The sequence below is a fragment of the Giraffa tippelskirchi genome, chromosome 12 (genome assembly GCF_054371585.1).
Source record: "Giraffa tippelskirchi isolate mGirTip1 chromosome 12, T2T-mGirTip1v1.2.pri, whole genome shotgun sequence".
Classification (NCBI taxonomy): Eukaryota; Metazoa; Chordata; class Mammalia; order Artiodactyla; family Giraffidae; genus Giraffa; species Giraffa tippelskirchi.
Window position 1 is genome coordinate 6,394,391 of NC_137286.1, and position 14,018 is coordinate 6,408,408.

The following is a 14,018-nucleotide window of genomic DNA, read 5'->3' on the forward strand; positions in this document are numbered from 1 at the left end:
ACTTGGCTACTGAGCTCATGCATGAGCATCTTTGGGGGACCAGCGTTCTGCCCACCAAACCCAACATAAAATCTATTGAGAGGGAAGCAAAGTAGATGGGTAAGAAATTAACAAAGACATAACAGGAGATTTTCAATCCCCCAGAGCTGAAAGGATAGAGGAGTAATTGGATTGAATGAACTCTCTTAGTAAGGGGCAGAATGAGGGGGAAATGACCTATTTCTAGACATGCCGGTGTGATATTGGAGACAAAGAATAAAGCACTTTCCTAAATTTTGAGACAGAGAGAGTTGAAGAGAGGAGGAAGGAGAGAGAGAGGAAGACGAAAAGAAAGAGATGAAGGAGGAAAGGTTTGGGGAGGGAGAGAGCAAATGAGGTGGGATCAGAGAGCAGAGAGGGGCTGAGAGCCTGGAAATGAAAGATGGGGCAATGGATTACTTCCCTGGCTCTCTAGTGCCTTCCTGGCCTGGCGTGCAGTAGAGGCCAGGTTTCCCAGTTTGGTTCTGAACTGTGAGCCATCATTACTTGTTTAGCTCTCCTACCCCAAGGTCAATCTATGTATCATCGTGTTGCAGAAGACGCCCTGACCAAACTCAGTACGACTCGGTCAGCTAATCAGCACAGTGCTTCGGGAGTTTTTCGGTTTTTCTTGTTCCAAACGGCAGCCTGGATTTGTCCCTGGGGAGGAAGCCTGTGTTACCTTGCCTCTGGAAGTCTGCCACTATCCATACCTGCTGGGGAAGCATTATGGTGCTAGAATATTCTAGAAACAGCCTTATTGCTAGGCACTATTTAGACAAAGACTGTATCAAGAGAAAGACAAAGAAGGCTTCAGTTTAAGTTTATATGCGTGTATGCTAAGTCTCCTCAGCTGTGTCCGACTTTTTGTGACCCTATGAACTGTAGCCCACCAGGCTCCATGGGATTCTCCAGGCAAGAATACTGGAGTGGGTTGCCATTTCCTCCTCCAGGGGATCTTCCCAACCCATGGATTGAGTCTGCATCTCTTATGTCTCCTGCACTGGCAGGCGGTTCTTTACCGCTAGCTCCATAAATTTGTGACTATCATAGTACTCAATAACATACAGACTCATTGAAGTGGCTGGCATGTTTGCTTGGTTGAATTTCTGAGCTAATGAGTCCTTCAGTTTTGTTGTCTGACTGGTTTATTCATATTCTCTTCTAGACACATACTTACGGGACACCCGCCTGTGGCTGTGGAATGCAGTGGCTGCTTTGACCATGTCTGCACACGCTGCTTCCCTGCCTAGAATGCCCATTCTTCCTGATCTGATTTTGGTCCTCTTCAAGACTCACCTGAGCTCTCCTTTACCCAAAAGCCTTTCCTTCCCCTGGACCCCAACCTAGTCAGGGTCAGCTGCTCCGTGGACTTTATGTCAGATCATAGACCCCTTAGAAATATTCTTATTGGAGCTTAGTATCAGGGTATCAGTCACTTCTGAAGAACTGGCCAGTTTGTTCTGCTCTGGTAGTGAAAGCATTGGATGGTTCACACTCTCTTCTTTGCCTTGGTAACCAGGAGCTGAGGGACCAGAGATTATACTGACTTTTCTACTCCCCCAAATAATGGCATTACTCTGTTTCTTGTTTCTAATTTCAATTTCATTTTATTTTCAGAACATACACTTACTATGTTTTTATGAAACTTCCTTAAATTCTATCAATAATATAGGGTATAGGTAAATGAGTATACATAAATATGCATATAAGAAAGTTTGAAAAAAAAAAACAGGCCAAGGTTGTATGCTCCCCTAGGGATCGAACCCTTAAGAATCATTGCCATAGTCTTCATCACGATTATCATCACCATAATCACCATCATTATCATTGTCACCATCACCACCACCATCAGTAACGTCAGTGTGGGACTTGACAGATTACAAAACAATTGTGCATGCATCTCCCCTGTGATCTCATTTTAAATCTCACAGAACCCTTTGATGTTACCCACAGGTTCAGTTCAGTTCAGTTGCTCAGTTGTGTGCTACTCTGTGACCCCATGGACCACAGCACGCCAGGCTTCCCTGTCCATCACCAACTCCCGGAGCTTACTCAAACTCATGTCCATTGAGTCAGTGATGCCATCCAAATATCTCATCTTCTGTTGAACCCTTCTCCTCCTGCCTTCAATCTTTCCCAGCATCAGGGTCTTTTCAAATGAGTCAGTTCTTTGTATCAAGTGGCCAAAGGATTGGAGTCTCAGCTTCAGCATCAGTCTCTCCAATGAATATTCAGGACTGATTTCCTTTAGGATTGACTAACTTGATCTCTTTGCAGTTCAAGGGACTCTCAAGAGCCTTCTCCAACACCACAGTTCAAAAGCATCAATTCTTCTGAGCTCAGCTTTCTTTATAGTCCAACTCTGACATCCATACAAGACTACTGGGAAAACCATAACTTTGATTAGATGGACCTTTGTTGGCAAAGTAATGTCTCTGCTTTTTAGTATGCTGTCTAGTTTGGTCATAGCTTTTCTTCCAAGGAGCAAGTATCTTTTAATTTCATGGCTGCAGTCACCATCTGCAGTGATTTTGGAGCCCCCCCAAATAAAGTGGTAAACCCACAGGTGGCACCCTCCATTTGTTCTGTAAGGTGGAAAGAAAAAGGTTAAGTCAAAAAGTTGTCCTCATGATGCAGTCATTCTGTGTCTAATGTTGCTCTGACTGTCCCCTTGTGGAGGCTGCCTTGTCCTGGAGTTGCTCATCTAGTTAGACTGCTTTTGTAGATCCCAACTCCAGATTTAGCTTCTTTTAAAAAATTTTGAGCAGTTGATCATTAGGGAAATGGACACAATTTTGGAAAAAAAAAAAAAAATGTCCATTCAGCCAAGAATGTTTGTCTTCTCCCATTGGACAGATGAATGATTAGAGGTACAGAAACTTAATGACATCCAAAGCCACAAAACAAATATATGACCAACCACAATTTGGACCCATCTGTTGCTGGAGATCAAGGTGTCTTTCCAGGGCACCTTGTCTTGCTGACTGCTCCAGGTATCAGCAGCTCCTTGATACTTCTCACATCTCTTCCCAGGAAGACCCTGGTCTCTCCCTGCTGGAAGGCTTGAGCTGCTTCCTCTGAACTGAGGAATCCGGATCCATTCCCTCAGCCCTCAGCACTTTTTTCAAACCATGGACCTAGGGAAGCAGCCTCACCTGAGAACCTTCCACCTCATGACAAAGATGAGGTGGAGGCATGAACCCTATTTATTTTAAGCTGTGAGCCTTGTTGGTATAACAAGGCGAGGTCACACTGCAAAGGCATGACATCTCCATCTGTCTGCTAAGAGATGGGACCCAGGCACTGTCTGCAGTAATCCATCATTGTTAAGTTAGGATTTCACGTGTTTCTATGACTCTTAATTTACCTCTCCAGTGGCATTTTCTGTATGCACCTATTAACACCTTACATTCTGGTCAAACTGGCTAATCACTGCATTTGTGTTTGCCCATCTTCCCTCTTATTTTTATAGCTTCACATTTTGCCTGTCTTAGGTACTCAGTAAGGGTATACTGATCATGTTGAATGCCACTGAATTGTCAAATAGCTGAACATATATAATTGTGGACTTTCATACCGTCTGAGACTCCTCACATCTCTACTGTCCACCCACAGAGAAGGAAATCAGGAGTTGCCTCTGACAGAAATATAACGAAGATTTCAGAATACGAGATTAGAGTTACACTGAAAGTATCTCAAGGACAAGAGAGCTTCTGCTCATGAAAAGCCTGCTCTTTATGACATGCTCTGAACCTATGTGTCATGGTCTAATTATAGACAACTCAACGAGTAGAGCTGGCTTATATCTCCCTGAGACATTCTTGTATGAGTAACTTTTCAACCTAGGGCATCTTCTGACATTCTCACCAAAATGTTTGTCCTTTAGAGTGACCTGGGTTTTCCTCTTTACCACTTAATGTGCATTTATGATGCGCCCACTAAGGATCAAGCTTAGCTAGGCACATTGAAATACAGAACTAGAAAAGAAGTCAGACCCCGACAGCACAGTATGGTTTGTATAACAAAAGTAAATATCTCTTCCTTTAAAATACAAAGAGAATAATGTGACCAGAAAGAGTGAGAGTTCTCAGAAGTGTGGGGAGAAGACCAGTGTATATGGCTCTGGGAGCCCTAGGAGGGACACGGACATGAGGAAATGGGCAAAATGGGTCCAGATCAGGACTGGCCTTGGGGAGCTGCAGAAGGCTTTATACCAGATGTGGGTGGCTTTGGGAGGGCCTAGAGTTGGTGTATGAACAACGATGTATGGAAACTTTGTGGGTGTTATCCCTGAAAACACGGCATGGATTAGTGATGGCCTGGACCACAAGAGGGACAGTTCCTCCAACACATGATGGCTGTACAATCTTACAGTGTTGATGACACATTTTAGGAAGCGGGGTAGAAAGGAGGCTATCAAAGTTCCTACAAGACTTCTAGGCCAAGGAAGTGGGTAATGGAAATCTTGGAGCAATGACATAAGATAGATAAAGTAGCTAAAATTTGTTGTCCACTTCAGTTTTGTTGTTGTTGTTCAGTTGCTAAGTCGTATCAGACTCTTTGCAAGTCTGGACTGTATTGTATCGAACTGTAGCTGGCCAGGCTCCCCCATCCTCCGCTGTCTTCTGGAGTTTGCTCGGATTCATGTCCATTGAGTTGGTGACGCCATCCAACCATCTCAGCCTCTGTTGTCCCCTTCTCCTTTTGCCTACAATCTTTCCCAGCATCAGGATCTTTTCCAATGAGTCAGCTCTTTGCATCAGGTGGCCAAAGTTTTAGAGCTTCCGCTTCAGCATCAAGTCCTTCCAATGAATATTCAAGGCTGATTTCTTTTAGGATTGACTGATTTGAACTCCTTGCAGTCCAAGGGACTCCCAAGAGTCTTCTCTAGCACCACTATTCCTAAGCATCCATTCTTCGGTGCTCATCCTTCTTTATGGTCCAGCTCTCACATCCGTACATGACTGCTTCAGCTAACAACATGGTAAGATAGGAATTAACATTATCTTCATGTGAAAATAAGAAAACAGAGGCAGAGAGGGTGGTTAAGTCACTTGCCTAAGTAAATTGAAGAGGCAGAATTTCACCTTGTTATTCCAACATGAGTGTCACGCCCTTGATATTGCTTTGCAGTAAAAATGAACACACTAATCAGAGATGGACCATAGAAAAGTATGCTCTGTGTAATTGCCTGGCTAGAAGATTCTTTCCTTTACAAAGGGATTCACTTCAGGGTTTCTGTTGCAAACAGAATGTTAGTGAACATGGGATAAGGTTTGTTAAATAGTTTCCCTGACACACACACACACACACACACACACACACACACAGTGCATCTGCACATAAGCTATTGAGGAAGCAGTCTCAATAAAAGAAGCAGTCTCAATACATTAGTGTTTAATGCCATTGTTATGTTGGTTGTGACAGCAACCACCCTAAATCAGTGCCAAATCACCCCTACCTAACAGTGTGTTAAGGATCCCCCAGAGATGTTCCCTGGGGGACATCTTTCTACTTCCTGTTATGCCTTGAGTACCTAGCTGGATCTTGAGCTGTTGGTTCATTGACCAATTTTAGACCGGCTGTTGCCTCTTGGACCCTTTATTGGATATTCCTACATGCCAGGAATTGAACTGAGCCCTTCATGTGCATTTTTTGTCACTTGATTGGCCAAAAAAACAAAACAAAAACTGGTGCGTATGCATCATAAACCCTACTGTGTAGATGAAGAAACTGTCCCAAGGACGGTGGCTTGTAAGGGGCAGAGGCTAGTATGACCCATCTCAGTCCTCATTTGCGGCCTTTCTCAGATCCCTGGTTTTACCTCACCTCTGGCTCAATGCACTCTCAGCCATTTAAGATAACTGACCTCTCTCACCCATCCCAGGCCGAACAGGTTTCCCCAACTTTCTTCCAGGGAACTGGTGCCCCTGGGCTGCTGCACTTACATCCCTTTGGAGTAAGGACAAGTGAGGGCCTGTAAGACAATCACACTCCTTTACTTTCACGTGCAAATGGCCCTGGGCTAGTTTGACCTCTTAAATCCCCCAATTTCCCATAGATTTGTGAGATTTCAGATGAGCTTCTTTCGACTTCTTCCAAAGAAAGACTTTTGTGCAGCAAAAATTTGCAAGGAGATTTACAAAGGTGATTTGCTACTGCTCTGCTGGATTAAAAAATACCATGGAAAAAAGAAAAACCCCAAGTTTCTGCTCATATATTTATAAAAAAAGAAATTTGGCTGATTACAACTTGTTAGATCTGCTGTTTCTCTAGTTCCATTTAGGAAAAAAAAATGTGACTTTATATTCCCACCCACTGATTTCCAACTAAAACAGAACTTGGTTGCCTGCTGATCCTGCTGGCTTTTTAAATGAAAAACTTATTCCTTTTAAACTACTGGAAAATTATATCTAAAAATCAGCATAATTCCACTGCCTATTCTTTCTGGATTTCTTGAATAATACAAGGTTGGTTTCTGGAACTCTACATATTCAGATGTACCAATTTGGTTACCAACATATTAATGCATGTTAACTGGTGATGTGTATCACTGCACAGAACCCATTTCTACATATTAGTTAATATAACCCGAGTTAAGACATTTTACTCTCTAATTTAATTATAGCTTTTGTAGGTGGGGCTTTAGTAAACTTAAAGAGATTTTATAACAGTGTTATTTGTGTGTGTGCTCAGTCACTCAGTCGTGTTTGACTGTTTGCAGCCACATGGACTATAGCCTGCAAGGCTCCTCTGTCCATGGACATTTCCAGGCAAGAATACTGGGGTGGGTTGCCATTTTCTTCTCCAGGGGATCTTCCTGACCCAAGGATTGGACCTGCATCTCCTGCATTGCAGGTGGATTCTTTACCACTATGCCACCTGGGAAGATTATATATAATATCATGTTGAATATATTCTCTATATACTCCAAATTCTTGACCCACTGAATCATGAGCAGTAAAAAAGATTACATTGTTGTTTTAATCCACTGAGTTTTGGAGTTGTTTGTTACACAGCAGTGAGTAACTGGAACAGTGAGTGTCTAGTCAGAGTCTAGTACACAGGACTCTCTACCTCCCCCCAGTCTCATTAACCCAGCTATAAATAAACCCTGGCAGATTCCTTCCAAAAGATTATCTATATTCAATTTTACTTACAGAGAACTCAGAAGCTGTGAAATTTTCCATTTCAGCGCTACCTCGTTATCTGAAAGGAACTGCATCAACCATCTAATTTAAATTCTTCTCCCTGTGTGAGATCTCAGGGCCTGGACTAGTGCAGATATGATATGTGGCAGCTTTCAAGTAGGCGGAGGAAGCAGCTAAACCAATCTTCACATCAAGCTTGCATACAGAATTCCAACACCATTCCATGCCTAAGTCATCAGGTCTGGGAAGGGTAGAGCCGTTCCTGGAAGATGCATCAGGAGATCAGGATCCTAGAAGACAGAAAGTTTGGTCTGGGCAGTGGAGTGCAGGAGAGAGAAGGACAAGAAGCACTGGACTGGGCCCAAGAACTTTTCATGAGTTCATGGAAACCATTCTGTATGTGGTGTCAACTGTGTAATATGAAGCTAGACCTACAGGTATCTCTGCTGAAGGGATGAAGTAATAAATAGCTGCATGCATGAATGAAAATAAAGGATGGTACCAACAATAATACCTAGTATTTTAATACTGTTGTAGCAGGAGTTGTGCTAAGCCATACCTGTGTTAGCTCATTTTATTCTTACAACATTCTTATGTGGTTGATACTTTTGTTTTCCTCTTTTTTTGTGGAAACTGAGGCTGAGAGTAGTGAAAGGTTATTTCCCCCAAGGCTGTAAAGAATGGAGGCAACAGATCCTGAGTGTGCTTTCACAGTGGTTGGACACCGGAGCCCAGAGTCTTTCACAGGAGCCTGTAATACTTTCTAGGTGAGACTGAAGACAGTTTAGAGGGCTGATCTCAGGCAGAGCTGCTCCCTTCATTATATTAATGGTATGGGCGCCGCATCTGTGATCTGATTCATAAAGAAGCAGTGTGGTTCTCTTATTTGTAAAACAGAAATGGAGACACAGACATAGAGAACAAATGTATGAGGACCAAGGGGGGAATGTGGGGAGTGGGGTGGACGGGGAGATTGGGATTGACACATATATACTATTGATACTATGTATAAAGTAGATAACTAATGACAACCTACTGTAGAGCATAGGGAACCATACTCAGTGCTCTGTGCAGATGTAAATGGGAAGGAAATCCAAGAAAAAAGAGACAAATATATACATCAAGCTGACTCATATTGCTATAGAGTAGAAACTAACAGAACTTTGTAAAACAACTATATTCTAATAAAAATTAAAAATAGTCAACACGATTCTTTATTAAAATGCAAAATCATCCAGGAGCATTATAGGAATAAGATGTAGAGTCTGCCACACAGCATATAGAAGGCTCCTGAAATAATACTCTCTTTCTACTCTTAGTAAACGCATACATTTTGTTATGTATTCCTTCATTGGACAAAAATCCGAGGAGAGGTAACTCTGTGCCAGGCACAGTGTTCCAGAGCTGCAGAGCCATGGTCCCTGCCCTGGGGAGCTCACGGACCCATGGGAAGGTAGACCTGGGAATAAAGAAGAGGGAACACCTCCTTAAAGTGTGAAACACGTGGCCTCCATGGGACAAAGGGCCCTGTGATGGAACATGCTGGGGTGATGGGGGAAAGTGTTACAGAGGGAAAAGTCACTTTTGAGGAATTCAGGTGGATCGAGAAAAGCAGGAGGGTGTTTAATCAGGAAGAGTTAACAAATGCAAGGTATAAAGGGTTCAGCAAAAAGGGCTTGTTTGGGAAACTTTATGTAAAAACCTGGTACCCAGAAATTAGCACCATCCCAATACCACAGAAATATCATTGGTCCCAATGGGCGTATGAGGTCAAAGAGAAAGGGCTTTTACCTCCTACCCTTTGTTCCATTGGCAGTGACTATGGGGACTGGAGATCCTCAGTGGTGGGAGGGAGCAGCCATGTATAAGACTGGGGCGGTGAGCTCTGGCTGCATGAAATTTGAACAGAGTTTGCTTTGAACAATTCTATCTTCATTGTTATCTCATCAAAAACAAACAATTGCACAGTCAGCTCTGGAAAGCCAGGTAATAATATGCAATTCTTTGACTGTCCTCTGTAACCTTTTCTATTTTCTCACATGTCCTTAAAAAGACAGATAGAGCTACAGATGATTATCAGGTAAGGAGAGAAAAAGATAAGCAAACACAAAGTAATAATACAGTTCTCTGAAATCATTGGCTGTTTCCTGGCCAAGGATGTGCACTCAAAGAGGCCGTTACTTAACATCTTAGTCTGCTTCTTAATAAAAATCTCACAAAAGCAGGGTATTTTCTCATTCTCACCCTCGGCTATTTCTGCGAGTAGGCTCTGGAAAGCAGCCTGTCTCTCTGGTTTTCCTCCTGTTGTGCCGTCTATTTCTTTCCATCACCAAGGTCTTCCAAACTTCCCACCGGAGTGGACAGACAGGCGAGTGGCCAGCAGTCAAGGTTCACACAAAGCTTCTGTTCTCTCCCGAGTCCCTTCAGATCAGGCTGATTTCTTCCTTGTCCCCTGATCACAGCGCACATAGCTACCTTTCCGTGTTTGTTCAAGCAATCTGTCCAGCTCAACAGGCTCTTCCCTTCTCACTTCGTTGATACCATTTTTTGGGGGGAGTGGGGATGGGGGTAAACAGTGTAGAAAAATTCAGCAGTGCCTGAAGCCTGTCAGGCCTGGGTGTGGACTTGTACAGAACACTGAATGCAGCCCTTAAGACACGGTAGACACTCCTGAATGTTTTGTGCACGGGTGGTTCTGATGATTAACCCGTCTCTAAATCCTGTCCATTCCAGCTCCAGCTTACACAAGGCAGACCTTTAGAATGGAAGGAACCAGTGATGGGCATCTGGGCCTCTCCTCTGTGAACAATGAACATGAACCTTGTACCCTCCAAGCTTTAAGAGACAACGCTTCTTAAACCTAAGTTAAAGTGAGCTTCCCCAGAACTCTGGTCCTTGATGCGATTTCCGACTTCTGGAGACACTGGAAGTGGGTTATATGCAGCCATACTCCCTACTCCGTACACACAACCCACCAGATGTGTGAGTCCTGCTCTCTGGAAGCCCCACAGAAATTCAGAGAAGGGATGGGAGTGAGTCCCTCCCCGTGGGATGTTTTCTTCTTTACTCACATGACCCAGACCTACCAGCCCCCAATATCTCACTTAGCCCTTGGTTGGTCCAATTGCCAGACAAAACACAGTACAGCCTGTTCAGTTTGAATTTCAGATGAACAATAAATGCCCTTTTTAGTTTAAAACTGTGTGTGGTTAGTCGTGTCTGATTCTTTGCAACCCCATGGACTGTAGCCCACCAGGCTCCTCTGTCCATGGGGTTCTCCAGGCAAGAAAACTGGGGTGGGTTGCCATTTCCTTCTCCAGGGGATCTTCCCGACCCAGAGATCAAACCCTCTCTCTGGCATTGGCAGGCGGATTCTTTACCACTGTACCATCCGGAAGTATAAGTATGTGCTAAGTATCAAACAGGGCATACCTACAGCCGACTCACTGGAAAAGACCTTGATGCAGGGAAAAATTGAGGCAAAAGGAGAAGAGGGTGGCAGAGGATGAGATGGTTGGATGGCATCACCAATTCAATGGACATGAACTTGGGAGAAGGAGAACTCCAGGAGATGGGGAGGGACGGGTGGCTTGATGCGCTGCAGTCCATGGGGTCACAAAGAGTCAGACATAACTTAGTGGCTGAACAACAACAGAAACATTAAGAAAAAGATTGTTTATCAGAAAGTCAAACTTCTTGAGGAGCCTCTGGCCCTCCTGGCCAGGTCATCCTCTGTGTGTCCCTAAGGCCTGTGCACATCCCCAAGGCAAACTCTCACACCATCCCGACCGACTGTTTGGTCCTCCCCCCATCCTTTCTTTTCCTCCCCTACCTCCCATCAGCAGGCCCTGCTGGCTTCACCAGCCCAGCCTGAACCCCAGTGGCCTCTCCTCTGGGTTATTATTGTCGTTCTCACCCAGCTGTGTCCTTGTCTCCATCCTTGTCCGCTGTGTCTGTTCTCTGTACAGAGAGCTTTCTCTGACATGTGAGTTGGTGAAGTCACAACCCTGCTCAGAATGCTCAAAATCAAATCCAAAGTCCTTCCAGCACCTGTGAGACATTCTTATTCATTGCAGAGATGCCCTCTTCCCCTGCTGATCCTGCTTCCTCCTTGGGAAGGCTGAGCACCTCCTGAGGCAAGGCTGTGACTCCCTCCACCTTCTGCCCTCATGGTTCCCTCTCTCTAACCACATCACCTAATCAAAGAGCCTCTCCTGCCCCGGGCCTAAAATCTCCCTTACAACCTTTGCTCTCTGCATAATTTTCTTAACATTGCTTATCAGCATGTGGTATATTGCATATTTGTATATTACTTGCTTATGGACTGTCTTCTCCACTATAGTTTCTGAAAAGGCAGGAATTCATGCTGCTTTGCACACTCCTATATACCACTGCTTAGCACAATGCCCAGCATACAGTAGGTACTTGATGAATACTGATTGAATGAGTGAAGGAATGAATGGAAATTTATATGTCCCACTTTTCCATAAGTTGGGAAGCCCTTGGATGTCCAGAGACCAGTTCCAATGCCCAGTTCCTAGCATCAGACCAGAGACATGGTAGGAACTTTCCAAAGTCCCAATGCCTAACAGAAGGCAGGTACATAGTAGGACCTTCATGTATGCTGCTTATACTGAACAATTGCAAATATGTTGCAAATATCTCTGGCTTTGCCAATGAAGCAGCAGGTCTTGATTAACATGCTTCTGAAAACCCATTAGAATGCTATGGGATTTGAAGACAGCTACTGAAGAAAATTTAACAACAACAAAAAAATAGAATCACAGTCTTGGAAGACTTCGCTTTGAGTGTTGCAGACATTTTTTATAGGTCCTGACTTCAAGCTTTCTCTTCTGGGTTTTGAAATTTCAGAACTGCTAAACAGTCAGATATATTTGTTGAGAAAAAGACGTATGAACAAAAACTACAATAAACATCCCCAATTAGGAGGAGAATAAGCAGATAAAGGAAGCTGGCTCTTGCATGGGGTGCAGTGAGCAACACTGGAAATGGAAGGGCTTAAACCTTCCCCCTTACGAGGAGTGGAGAGTATGCCTTATATGAATGCTTGCTTATTAGTGACAAGGTATCCCAGTTTGCCACCAGGAGGTAAAGACATGCCTCAGGAATGAATGTTGAATATTTATTAATGGGTTTCTACTATGGTAATTATTGGAGCTGACCCTTTCATCTTACGAAAAATTATGATAAATGTATGATATGATCTTTGCCCTTGAAGGATCCGTGTTCCAAGGCAGTGAGTTTGAGAACATTCTGCCACAAAAGAGATTCTTTGTGCTCTTTGATAAGGTGGCAGCAAGTTGCATGTGGCTATTGACAGACAACCTTGTCTAGTGTCACCAAGGAGCTGGATTTTCATGTGTATGTAACTGTAATTGATTTACATGAGAGTCACTTAGGGCTAGTGGCTTTGGATAGTGTCATCCTAAGGTAAGCAGAGCTTAGAAAGAAAGGTGGTGGTCGGGACAGGTGGGCAAAGTGGATGAGCTCCTGAGAGCCCTGGTGATGAGGAGTCGAAAATCGGACTTGGTTCTAACCCTCTTCCTGTCCGTGCCTTAGTATTCTTTATCTCTTAAGTGGGCATGAAGTTAGCTCCAGATCTGTGTATGGGGTTGTTAAAATAATTAAGTGACCTGTTGTATAACTGTGTGCTTGTAGATAACAATATTGCAGGCTACACTTAAAAACCTGTTAAGGATGCATCTCATGTCAAGTATATGCTTGAAAGTGAAGTGAAAGTGAAAGTTGCTCAGTTGTGTCTGACTCTTTGTGACCCCATGGACTATACAGTCCATGGAATTCTCCAGGCCAGAATACCAGCGTGGGTAGTCATTCCCTTCTCCAGGGGATCTTCCCAACCCAGGGATCGAACCCAGGTCTCCCACATTGCAGGCGAATTCTTTACCAGCTGAGCCACCAGTGAAGCCCAACAATACTTGAGCCAGTAGCCTATCCCTTCTCCAGCAGATCTTCCCAACCCAGAAATCGAACCGGGTCTCCTGCATTGCAGGCAGATTTTTTTACCAACTGAGCTACCAGGGAAGCCTGAAAGTATATGCTTACCACAGCAAAATAAAGAAATTAAAAAAAAAATAGATGAGTTAGTATGGGTAAAGCATGTGAGACACTCCTGACACATGGTCAACTCTTTGTAAATGCCTTCTATGAATATAATTAGGGTAATTATTTATGGAGGGAGGAGGCTTGAGAGTGGCCTCTCTGTTTACCAGCTCTATCTCTGTATGTAGTAAAGTCTCAAGGGATGTATGCCATAATTTTCATCAACCCAACATGCTGTGTTGATGCCCTACTGTGTGTACTGGGGCTTTCCCAGTGGCTCAGCAGTAAATAATCCACCTGCCAATGCAGGGGATGTGGGTTCGATACCTGTAACAGAAAGATCCCCCAGAGAAGAAAATGGCAACCCATTCCAGTATCCTTGCCTGGCAAACCCCATGGACAGAGGAGCCTCGTGGGCTGAGGGTCATGGCTGACCCTCTTGGGGGTCACAAAGAGTCAGACAGGATTGAGGGACTAAACAGCACTGTGTGCACCAGAAGTTAGGGATGCAAGCATGCACAGCATTGATTCTATTCTCCAGATGCTCACAGTCTGGAAGAGGATATATGCTGAATGTTTTGGCTTGTTCATTTATTCATTAAGAATTTACTGTAGACTTACCAGGTGTTTGCACCCTCTTGTCTTTGGGAAATTTTTGGTGAATGTGGCAGCCAAGGACCCCACTCTTATTGTGTTACATTCTAACGGGGATGGCAGACAACCTATCAATGATCCATCAATCAATCAAGAAGAGTGACGTGTTAC

General features: G+C 43.9%; 1 long non-coding RNA gene across 2 annotated transcripts in view; it reads left to right on the forward strand.

Moving 5' to 3' along the window:
- LOC145528551 (uncharacterized) overlaps nt 1-10,371 on the forward strand; it is a 51,281-nt gene extending 40,910 nt beyond the window's left edge. The window contains exon 2 of one of the 2 annotated variants that reach the window (XR_014070494.1): nt 7,184-7,680. This is a non-coding gene — a long non-coding RNA (uncharacterized LOC145528551). Of the gene's footprint in view, nt 1-7,183; nt 7,681-9,905 lie in introns of those variants that run through there. The other variant, XR_014070495.1, reaches the window with a different exon arrangement.
- Nucleotides 10,372-14,018: the final 3,647 nt, after the last annotated feature.